At 34.3% G+C, this 12239-nt stretch overlaps 1 protein-coding gene across 1 annotated transcript in view; it reads right to left on the bottom strand.

The window, feature by feature from the left end:
- Positions 1 to 12239, bottom strand: part of LOC129727094 (uncharacterized) — a 358152-nt gene that overhangs the window by 47007 nt on the left and 298906 nt on the right. The window lies entirely within an intron of this gene.

The raw sequence follows: 12239 nt of genomic DNA, 5'->3' as shown, positions 1-12239 counted from the left end.
ATAATATCTTTTATCAGTTATTACTGTACTAAATTGAATGACTTAAACTATTGAGCTACAATATTATATTCAGTATCCCCAAATAGGATAGTGAGCACTATTTGTTCACCACACCTTCAACGGTTGAAGCTCCATCGAGAAACGAAGAGACATCTTCCAGCAAAAGCTGTAGTCGCGGGTTTTGGTCAAACTATAATGGGAGGTAATCAAATTGGTCACAAATCTTCCGGCTTTAGTATTTATACAATATGTTTTTCTTTCCAGTATCTCCGAGCAGAACGAAGTTGAAGTCGACATTGCACGACGAATGCAAAACAGCGCCCCTCGCAGCCTGGAGGAATACAAATATGACTACTCACATAGAGAAATGTGCTACATGGCTGGAAAGTGATTATGCAAATATTTGCAGGTGAAAAACAAAAACATCATATTTTTGCAAAAAATAAAGCAATCGCCACTAACAATCTTTATAGTATTCAAAACAATATAACGACTATTCCACGAACGATTATCAGAATATAAATCAATATAAATATACCATTCATGAAATGATACCTGAACAACTAGAAACTACTGCAAAATAACATATTCGTACCATTTGAAGAATAGTTTTAGTATAAAATTTTGGATTATTAGATAACCATATTGTGTATAATACCGAAAAAAATATGTTCGGGAAAATCGCTGTTTTTGAATGGTAACCATACCTAACGCCTAGTTCACCAAATGGTTATTTTTCAGTTTACTATTAACTAGATGGTCAAAACTAAAGCTGAAATGGTATGTAAATGGTTATGTGACTTTTTTATAAATGGTTAAGATACTATACGGGAAACAATTCGTGTATGGTATTTGTTTATGCGGGATGCCCATCCCGCATAATCAAAAACCATTGCTGAATCGGGAAGGATTTTAAATGTACTTAATGAGGTATGGTAACTGTTCGTGATAATATCTTTCATCAGTTTTAACTGTACTAAACTGAATGAGTTAAACTATTGAGCTACAATGTTATATTCAGTATTCCCAAATAGGATAGTGAGCACTATTTGTCCACCACACCTTCAACGGTTACTATTTGTGGCACAGTTTCAAATCGCACTTGCCTTAATGATTCTTACGTTAATAAAACACTTTCCGATATGGTCTCTGGAACCACTTTGGAACAACGAAGGTTGGAAAATAATTATGTTTTGTAGCCGCTTCGCAATTACGCGAAACCCCGTAAAGAACTGTCACTGAATGTGTACAAACAAAAGCAAAAAATATTCGCCTCCGTTTTTTGTTCACAAACGGAGTCACGAATGTTTCAAATGGAATTCCTTTTGATGCATAGGACAGAAAGTTTGTTCACAATGTTAGTTATATTTTTATTTTATAATGCACAAATTGTAATCTCGAAACACTATGCGTGATATAAAGATAATCATCTTTCATTGCACTGATTGCTCCAGAGGACTAAGTAGCCATACTACGTAATAAATCGAAGTAACAGCCCAAACATCTATAACTCGCGGTTTCATCAATGATAAGGTGAACAAATAAATATATCAGAGCGGGACAGCCCTTTTCAACTCTTTCAACTCAAAATGACGACAGAAACAGGAGCAACACCAAATTTCTTGAAGTCAAACGCAAAAGAAGATCGGGAGCTAATTGATGTAAGCAGATAAAATTTTTTGGAACAGGTTGAAAACCCGATTGTATTCAGTTGATGCAAGGCTTCAAAAGCTCCCTAAACCGAACGCAGAGTATGCATAACAATTGAAAGAGTGGCATGGAGAAATTGTATGGAGTGTGAGTATGATGCTTACTAAACTCCACACTTCAAGGAGGTCGTCAAGGGTGAGTGAGTGAAATTTGAGACTGACGTTCGCAATAATGTTAATTTTTCAAAGTAGAATCAGTATGAATCTGCCAGTCGTACGAGCAAAACGAATAACTTGAATTGAACGATGTGAAGGTGGTAAGCTACGAGAACGTAGGGGTACGAGGCAGGTGAAGCAGAATGAGAGCTAACATTCTGTGATCGAAGAATGTAAACGTGATATGAAAACAAGACAAAGAAAATAGTTAGGATATGATGAAAATAGAATCTATATAATTATTTATAATTGAAATATAATATATTTATTAGTACTGTAAACAGCAAGATGTTAATCCACCTGCGGCTTATAAAATATTTTACTTAAGTTCATTCATTGTTATACGTAATTAAGATTAATTTAGAAATCGATTCGTTCACTTTAATTAGCATCAACTTCTCCTCCTCAACAATTTGTGCTTTCCAGAAGCGACTCTTAATAAATTCTGTTAATAACGATGTATATAAAAAATAAATTCCTTGTTCATCTGACAGGATGTGTCTGATTTTACCAAATGTACAAGTGTCTCTTTCGATAACACTAAAGTAACAATCATTATGTTTTTGCCTCTTATGTATCTCTTTGGTCGAGTTTATGCTCAGTTCAGGTTTGAAAATAAAGCCTGCGTTTTTTAATCGGGATAGAATAGAAAAAATCATATTTGTACTATATTCATTAATGATTGAACTATCGAGAACATAATTGTCGGGAGTGTATTTCGTGTCAATAATTTGAGCGTGATTAATCTGATGCACATAATCAACTATTTTGCCACGTAACTTTTCGTTGTGAGGATTATTTACTTTTGATTGTAAAACACATCTGTTAGCAATTTGAATTAACGGTTCTTTAGGACCTTTGACGCATGTTTTGAATGTTCCATTCATGCTCTCGAATTAAAATAATGAAAATGACCATAAGGGACCATAATCTCTACAACAATCAACTAAATGTGTTAACAAATGCACATTATATGTCATGTATTCAATGCCGTACAATGATTCAAAATTCATTACAAATTTTTCAAGACGCTTACCGCAAATCATGAATTTTGCATCACTTAAGTTGTTCTGTAAAAGTTCTCTTATACTATCCACTAATAGTAAATAGTGTTAAAAAAGGCTGAGGGCAATGTGTCAAACAAGCAAACTAAACTAAAATGCAATAACCAATGAAGCCACTCATTTGCTTTCCACAAAGCTCTATCGGATATTTTTCTGGGTCTTCGTGAGAGCTCTGCAAAATGTTGTACAGAATCAAGAATTTTTTCAATCACGGGATTTTGAACTTTATGTAGGCTGGATCACCAAAACAGTCGAACCACATGGAGCACAACTGTCGAAAAACCCCTAATAAAACATTGTGCATGTAGTCAATTGGTACATTTCGAATAACGTCAAAATCTGGAATTCTTAACAGTGGTGAAATGCCTTTAACTCCATACACCGGACAATTCCTAGCCGTGCTTACTTCATCGCATAAACAGCATCTTTATGATTTCTGTTTTGAATACCTTCTCTATAACCGTATTTAACTTGTTTCCCGCAGATATCTCCAGGATGCAGGCAATACCCGCAGGCCTCATACCCGTTAAACTGCTTCATGTTTTGTAGTTTGCACCTTGCCATCGTATCTGCACAGCACGCGATTATTTGTACAGTATCCAATTTAACGTCAGCCAAATCGAGACCTTCGCTATGAAGTTTTCGAAACACCTTGGTAAACGGTTTCAGAAAGATGTCCAAATCAGGTTCCTCGTCGGCTAGCCATAGACATGCTACAACGATGTTTTTCCGTAGAAATTTGAGATGTGGTGGTAACCCATTAATTTGGAACATAATGGGCCATAGAGAGCGTTTTGAAGAGTTAAAAATTTTGACTCCATCGGTGTTCATACAGAGTGTGATGCCAATTTTTAAATTACGCGATCTACAAACGGCCGCATTTGAAATATCAGACACATTTACATTTTTAAATGATTCCTCTACATAATCGCTTAAGCTTCTCCAATTACGCAACAACACTTGCTTAAGCTCGTAAACCAAATCAAACGTAATAAAAAATGAAAATGCTCCACTGCCACAGTTTTGACACTTTTATTTTTCTTCTCCAATAAACAATTTGCAATCAGTGCAAATAAACTGACGTGCATAACTGTTTTCACCAAAAAAAAGGTAAAATTGACGAAAAGACTCCGGAAGCACTTTTGTGTCCACGATCAGATTTAAAAACCGCAATAAATCTTCCAAGGCAGCGTTGGTTAGTTAATGGCGAATGAAAATATTAAGTAAAAGAAACATCACTTCATGATTAGTGATGGAAAGCGCAGGGTGAAAATATCCTCTTTCCGATTGGAATTCCTAAAAAAAACTGTCTGTCAAGCATAGTGACTAATTTACTAAAAAATCCATTACCGTATGCGTATCATCCTCGTCACTCTCAGTCTGATATTCTTGGTCATCATAGACCGAGTTTTCGAATGATAAGTCAAAATCACTATTTCTTACTTGTTCAGACATTGTCTCCAAGTGATCGAAAATAAACGGTTCCACGGAGTAGTTTAAAGAGCAATTTCTAATCTGATGATCTTGACCTCTTTCTGTTCGGTCTTTGCCAGTTTTAGACATGTTCGAAGGATCATGCGTTTGACCATCATCCCTTTCATAGCGCAAATCTTGCAGTACATTGAAACCCAATTGATTTTTTGTATCGCTTATGATTTTTTTCGACAAACAAACTCCTTTTGGACGGTTCTAAAATAATCATGTTTTATTAAAAAAAAACTGCCTCAATATTGAAAATCGGTTGAGAAATGACTGAGTTAAAAAAAATGTATGCCCTGAGGTCCAAAAAACCGTATTTTGACCATAACTTCAGATTTTTGGGGTGTTTGGAAAATTTCTAGTATGAGCGAATGTTACACTCAACAAGACTTACAACCTCCACTAGATCACTTCAGAAGTTCTTGTGTTTTTTCACCATTTGTAGCCCCGCGAAATAATTGTGGTATAGAAGCCAAAAATTCTGGTTTTCTTAAAAAAGATATAACTCAGTCAAATATTCACCGATTTTTACAAAACCACTTTTGTTTGATTCGTCATTGAATATAACTTCAAAAGTTTAGTGTATTTGTAGTATCTTTCTCACAAAAACAGGTGGCAAATTTCAAATTAAATTAAAACATTGCGTGAAAAAAACTAAAAAATTGTATTTAAACTCAAATAACTCAACATGTTTTAGTGATATTAGTACAAACCAGTAAATCTTTTGAAAGCTCTGTTTATCTTCTTTCCAAAACTGCCTCAATATTGAAAATCGGTTGAGAAATGACTGAGTTAAAAAAAATTGTATGCCCTGAGGTCCAAAAAACCGTATTTTGACCATAACTTCAGATTTTGGGGGTGTTTGGAAAATTTCTAGTATGAGCGAATGTTACACTCAACAAGACTTACAACCTACGCTAGGTCACTTCAGAAGTTCTAAATCGCTGTAGTTAGGTGTAGAGCTAAGACAAGACGCGACAGCTGGTCACCGTTACATTCAACCAATTTGAACCGGCTGCTGATTGGCTGAATCCGATAACGCAATCGTCACGTAGAAAATTCAACGAGGTTACTTTTCACTGTAAAGCAGTGATGCTGGAGAGTCATAATTTAGTTATTATAACACTGTGCTACAACGATTTAGAACTTCTGAAGTGACCTAGCGTAGGTTGTAGGTCTTGTTGAGTGTAATATTCGCTCATACTAGAAATTTTCCAAACACCCCCAAAATCTGAAGTTATGGTCAAAATACGGTTTTTTGGACCTCAGTGCATACAATTTTTTTTAACTCAGTCATTTCTCAACCGATTTTCAATATTGAGGCAGTTTTGGAAAGAAGATAAACAGAGCTTTCAAAAGATTTACTGGTTTGTTCTAATATCACTAAAACATGTTGAGTTATTTGAGTTTAAATACAATTTTTTAGTTTTTTCCACGCAATTTTTTAATTTAATTTGAAATTTGCCACCTGTTTTTGTGAGAAAGATACTACAAATACACTAAACTTTTGAAGTTATATTCAATGACGAATCAAACAAAAGTGGTTTTGTGAAAATCGGTGAATATTTGACTGAGTTATATCTTTTTTAAGAAAACCAGAATTTTTGGCTTCTATACCACAATTATTTCGCGGGGCTACAAATGGTGAAAAAACACAAGAACTTCTGAAGTGATCTAGTGGAGGTTGTAGGTCTTGTTGAGTGTAACATTCGCTCATACTAGAAATTTTCCAAACACCCCCAAAATCTGAAGTTATTGTCAAAATACGGTTTTTTGGACCTCAGGGCATAAATTTTTTTTAACTCAGTCATTTCTCAACCGATTTTCAATATTGAGGCAGTTTTGGAAAAAAAATAAACAGAGCTTCCAAAACATTTACAGGTTTGTACTAATATCACTAAAACATGTTGAGTTATTTGAGTTTAAATATAATTTTTTAGACTTTTACATGCTATTTTTCAACATAACTTGAAATTTTTCACCTATTTGTGTAAGAAAGATACTAAAATACAATAAAATTTTGAAATAAAATTCAATGACGAATCAAACAAAAGTAGTTTTGTGAAAATCGGTGAATATTTGGCTGAGTTATAGGGTTTTTAAGAAAACCAGATTTTTTGGCATCTCACGCACAATTGTTTCACGGTGTACAAATGGTAAAAAATACAAGAGCTTTTGATGTGACCTAGTGTGGGCAATAGCTCTAGTCAAGTGTTAATAGCGCGCATACTTAAAGTTTTTCGAATACCCCTAAAATTTGAAGTTATGATCAGAACCCATTTCTCAGACCTCACATTGAAAAATTGTGTGAAAAAATCTAAAAAATTATATTTAAACTCAAATAACTCAACATGTTTTAGTGATATTAGTACAAACCAGTAGATTTTTTGAAAGCTCTGTTTATCTTCTTTCCCAAACTGCCTAAATATTGAAAATCGGTTGAGAAATGACTGAGTTAAAAAAAATTTATGCCCTGAGGTCCAATAAACCGTATTTTGACCATAACTTTAGATTTTGAGGGTGTTTAAAAAATTTCTAGTATGAGCGAATGTTACACTCAACAAGACCTACAACCTCCACTAGATCACTTAAGAAGTTCTTGTGTTTTTTCACCATTTGTAGCACCGCGAAATAATTGTGGTATAGAAACCAAAAATTCTGGTTTTCTTAAAAAATATATAACTCAGTCAAATATTCACCCATTTTCACAAAAACCACTTTTCTTTGATTCATCATTGAATATAATTTCAAAAGTTTAGTGTATTTGTCGTATCTTTCTCACAAAAACAGGTGGCAAATTTCAAATTAAATTGAAAAATTGCGTGAAAAAAACTAAAAAATTATATTTAAACTCAAATAACTCAATATGTTTTAGTGATATTAGTACAAACCAAAAATTGTACAAACCAAAAAATTGGGTGTTTGGAAAATTTCTATTATGAGCGAATGTTACACTCAACAAGACCTACAACCTACACTAGGTCACTTCAGAAGTTCTTGCATTTTTTTCATTTGTAGCACAGTGTAATTGTTCATAAATAATGATGCAAAAGTATGCAAGGTACATGATATTACCGAGTAATTTATTTCACTGTTACAACTTTAAAAATGCATTGATTAATCGTTTTGTGCTATTTCGGTTGAAGTCCAAGAAACTTAGGAAGAAAAAATTTGGGTACCAAGAAACTTAGGAAGAAAAAATTTGATAGTAGAAGTATGCTTTATTGAACATAAAATAATAAATACAAATTGAGTATTATTCGCCTATATATTGCAATTTTAATTTGTTTTATTTTCATTGACCTGCAGAAGTTGTTAAAAATAATCATTCTGGTATCAACGGTATGGAACGTTCAAAAAAATTTCGACGGGGATGACGGCCGTTACGAAAAGAAAAATAAGAAGCCAGCTGTCGCGTCTTGTCTTAGGTGTAGAGGTACGAGAGCACGAGAGAAACAGCATGTTCTTTCCTACTTATAGCAACGTTGTTTGGGTTTGTTTTTTCGATATAGTGCATGCAGAGAAAAATCGAAAGCGACGAGTCGCTCTTCTGACAAGGATTTTCCAGCGAATTTAGTAGTGCCAAAGAACGGGCTTGTTTTTGCCTTTCTCCTAGAAAGGTATAGCAATCACTGGAAAAACCGAAGGTATAAAAGTGGTCCCAATGGCCGAATGTCATATACCACTCGACCCCTTTCGACGAACTGAGCATTTTCTGTATGTATGTATGTATGTGTGTATGTGTGTGTGTGTGTGTATGTATGTGCAACTTTTTTTTCTCACTCACTTTTCTCAGAGATGGCTGGACCGATTTTCATAAAATTAATTGCAAATGAAAGGTCTCGTTGCGCCATAGGTTGCGATTGAATTTCATTGTAATCGGATTTTTAGTTTAGAGGTTATGTATCAAAATGTAAAAATCACAAAACATCAATACCTCAGAAACCACACAACCGATTTCAATAAAATTGGTTTCAAATGATCGGGCTGTCCCCAGAACCCTTAACTTTTGAATTTCGTTATGATTGAACATATGGTTCAAAAGTTATGTAAAGAAAAGTTATCCTGAGGTTGTTTAAACTCACTCATTTTTCTCAGTGATGGCTGAACCGATTTTCACAAAATTAGTGTCAAATGAAAGGTCTAGTTGCCCCATAGGTTGCTATTGAATTTCATTGCAATCGGATTGTAACTGTGCCCGTTGTTCATAAAAATGTGAAATCACATGATGAGGGTAAACATATTGACTTTCTCCTAACGATCACTGGTTAATTAAAAGGTAGAAAAATGATTGAATGGCCGAATGTCATATACTACTCAACTCAGTTCGACGAATCGAGCATTTTCTGCATATATGCATGTATAAGTGTATATGTTTGTGTGTGGGTGTGTACGTGTATGTGCACCTTTCTTTCGCACTCTTTTCTCAGAGATGGTCTGACCGATTCTTTCTATCTTGGTGTCAAATGAAGGGTCTGTTTGCCGCTTAGATTGCTATTGAATTTCATTGTAATCAAGCTTTTAGTTTTGGCGCTGCGTCAGAATGTGAAAAACGCTCTTATATCTCAGAAGCTATGAACATAGTTGAATTCAAATAAATGGGCTTTCAAACCCTTAAACAATGAATTTCATAATGTTTAAACGTGTGGTTTGAAAGTTATAGAAAGAAACTAAACCCGCAGACTGTTTAAAACTATAGCTACGATCAAAATATGTGGCCTCACCGATTAGAACAAAATTGGTTTCAAATGAACGGTCTACCAAAAAACCCTCAACTTTTGAATTTTATGAAGATTGAACATATGGTTCAGAAGTTACAGAAAGAAACGTGTTCTGGAGACTGTTTAATCTCACTCATGTTTCTCAGAGATGGCTGGACCGATTTTCATAAAATCAGTGTCATATGTAAAGTCTTGTTGCCCCATAAGACTCTAATGATTTTTTTTTTGCGAACGGATTATTACTTTTCCTGTTATGTTTAAAAATGTGAAATCCAGCTATGAAAAGAAACATATTCTGATGACTACTTGGGCTCACTAACTTTTCTCAGAGATGGTTGACACGATTTCCACAGAATCAGTATCAAATGAAAGGTCTAGCTGCCTCATAACACCCTATTGAATTTTGCTGTAATCGGAATGTAACTTCGTCTGTAATGTATCGAAATGTGAAAATCACTAAACTTCATTATCTTAGAAACTACACAACAGATTTGAACAATATTGATATCGAATGAACGGGATAGTTAAGGGTTAACTGATGAATTATGATTGAACACGTGGTTCCAAAGTTTGGCTCCCCCATACGTTCCCTTTTCATTTGATTGTAATCAAACTTAAGCAACCGTTATGTTTTAATTTGTAAAACAACCAAAGTCTATTATCTCAAGTATTACACGACTTATTTGAACAGAACTAGTGTCATACAAACGAGTCATCTCTCAAACTTACAAATAACAAACTTCATAAAAATTTGATATACTGTTCAAAAGTTTTGTAAAGAAAAGAAATTCAAACACTATTCAACACAATAGCTGCTTTGATCAATATATATGGCCTCAACATGATTTAAATGTGGTATCGTACTATTTGAACATTCCCGGTATCGCTCGTGATTAAATTGTTCGAAATTAAGAGTCATTTCTTATATTTCGCTATTTCTGAAACACTAACATTACGTCAAATTTCATATTTCATACTTCAATTACAACATCAATATTTTAGAACCCAAAAAGTGAATATACTTTCTTAGGTTTAAGCATTCATGTAAATCTATTTTTACAAATAATAAGTTTGAATGAGAAAGGCTAAGTCTGACCACTAGGTGGATTAATTTAGGTTTTTGTACCAATTTTAAATTAACTTTTCAGTGTTTGGACATGTCGTTCAAAAGTTATGCAAAGAAACGTGTTTCGGAGACTGTTTAATCTCACTCACTTTTCTCGGAGATGGCTGGACCGATTTTCACAAAGTTAGTGTCATATGGAAGGTCTTGTTGCCCCATAAGACCCTATTGAATTTTATTGTAATTGGAATTTAAATTTGTTCGTTATATATAATAATGTGAAATCAGGCTATGAAAAGAAACATTATCCTGAGACTACTTGAACTCACCCACTTTTCTCAGAGATGGCTGGACCGATTTTTACGAAATAAGTTGCAAATGAAAGGTCTAGTTGCCTGATAAAACCCTATTAAGTTTTATCATATTCGGACTGTAACGTTGTCTTTTATGTAACGAAATGTGAAAATCACGAAACTTCATCATCTCAGAAACTACACAACCGATTGGAACAAAACAGGTATCAAATGAACATGCGTCTTCAGAACCATCGATGATTTTTACAATGAATAAACATGTGGTCCAGAAGTTATAAATATAAACGTTTTCCGATGAGTTTATATCATTCACGAATTCTTCCTTTTCTTCAAGGAATGTATAACTATCTCTGGCAAAACCGAAGGTATACAAGTGCTCCAAACGGTCGAATGGCATATATCACCCTACTCAACTCAACTCAATGAGCTTAGCATTTTCTGTATGTGTGTGTATGTGTGTGTGTGTGTGTATTTCGAATTTCAAATGAAAGGTCTAATTGCCCCATGAAACCCTATTTAATTATATTGTAATCGGATTTTTAGTTTATACGTTATGTATCAAAATGTGGAAATAACGAAAGCTCATTATCTCAGGAACTACACAACCGATTTTAACAAAATTGGTTCGAAATTAACGGGCTACCTAAAAAAAACCCTTAACATTTGAATTTTATAAAGATTGGACATGTGGTTTAAAAGTTATGGAAAGAGATGTGTTCTGGAGACTATTTGATCTTACTCATATTTCCCAGAGATGGTTGAACCAATTTTCATAAAATCAGTATCATATGGAAGGTCTAGTTGCGCCATAAGACTCTATTGATTTTTGCCTTTCTTCTAAAAAGGTATAGCAATCACTGCAAAAACCAAACGTATAAAAGTGCTCCAAAGGGTCGAATGTCGTATATCATTCGACTTAGTTCGACGAGCTTAGCATTTTCTTTGTGGGTGTGTGTGTAAAGGTGTGTGTGTGTCTGTGTGTGTGTGTGTGTGTGTGTGTGTGTGTGTGTGTGTGTATGTACAGTCATGGAGAAAATAATAAATACACTTGCAGTGTTGGATAATTTTTCGTATTTGCGCACTGATTATAACTGTTGTATGATGTTATGTTACGTCATTATGATCCACAGACACTCTTTTTGAAAGAGGCACGGAGAAATGACTGGAGAAATTTCTTTGTCGGTGATTCCGAAAATTTTTGGCGTGAGTTAGTGTTTTTAAAGTGGCGACAAAAATACATACACTATTGAAATATATAAACAAAACAATCCAAATTAGCTTTAATTCTGTACATATCGTTAGCAAAGTGATTTTTTACGTTACAAAACTCACTTTCAAAATTTTGTGGCCTGTTTTTTTGTTTTGTAAAGCCATATTCAATCTTCCGGGTATGTTTACCGCCAGGTTTTCACGAGTAGAAGCTGAACTAGCATTTCACGCTGCCTGTCCGACGTTCCATAAGTCTGTTTTATTCTTTGGATGATGCTTTGCAACCTAGACTTTCCCAATCTTCCATAGAATTTCTAAAGGATTTAAATTAGGAGTCTGCGCTGGTCAAACTAATAATTCTATATTTTCGTTTGAAAATCATCTTCGTGTTTTCAATGCTGTATGTTTAGGATCGTTATACTGCATAGAGATCCAGCAAAGTGCCATGTTTTCTTCGGCATATGGAAGCAAAATCGACCACCTAGGTACACAGGAAACTTTATTCTACTTCAAAAGCGGTACAT

This window comes from Wyeomyia smithii, chromosome 3 (genome assembly GCF_029784165.1).
Source record: "Wyeomyia smithii strain HCP4-BCI-WySm-NY-G18 chromosome 3, ASM2978416v1, whole genome shotgun sequence".
Lineage (NCBI taxonomy): Eukaryota > Metazoa > Arthropoda > Insecta > Diptera > Culicidae > Wyeomyia > Wyeomyia smithii.
The sequence above is the reverse complement of the archived record's forward strand: the minus strand, read 5'-3'. Positions and strand labels throughout refer to the sequence as shown.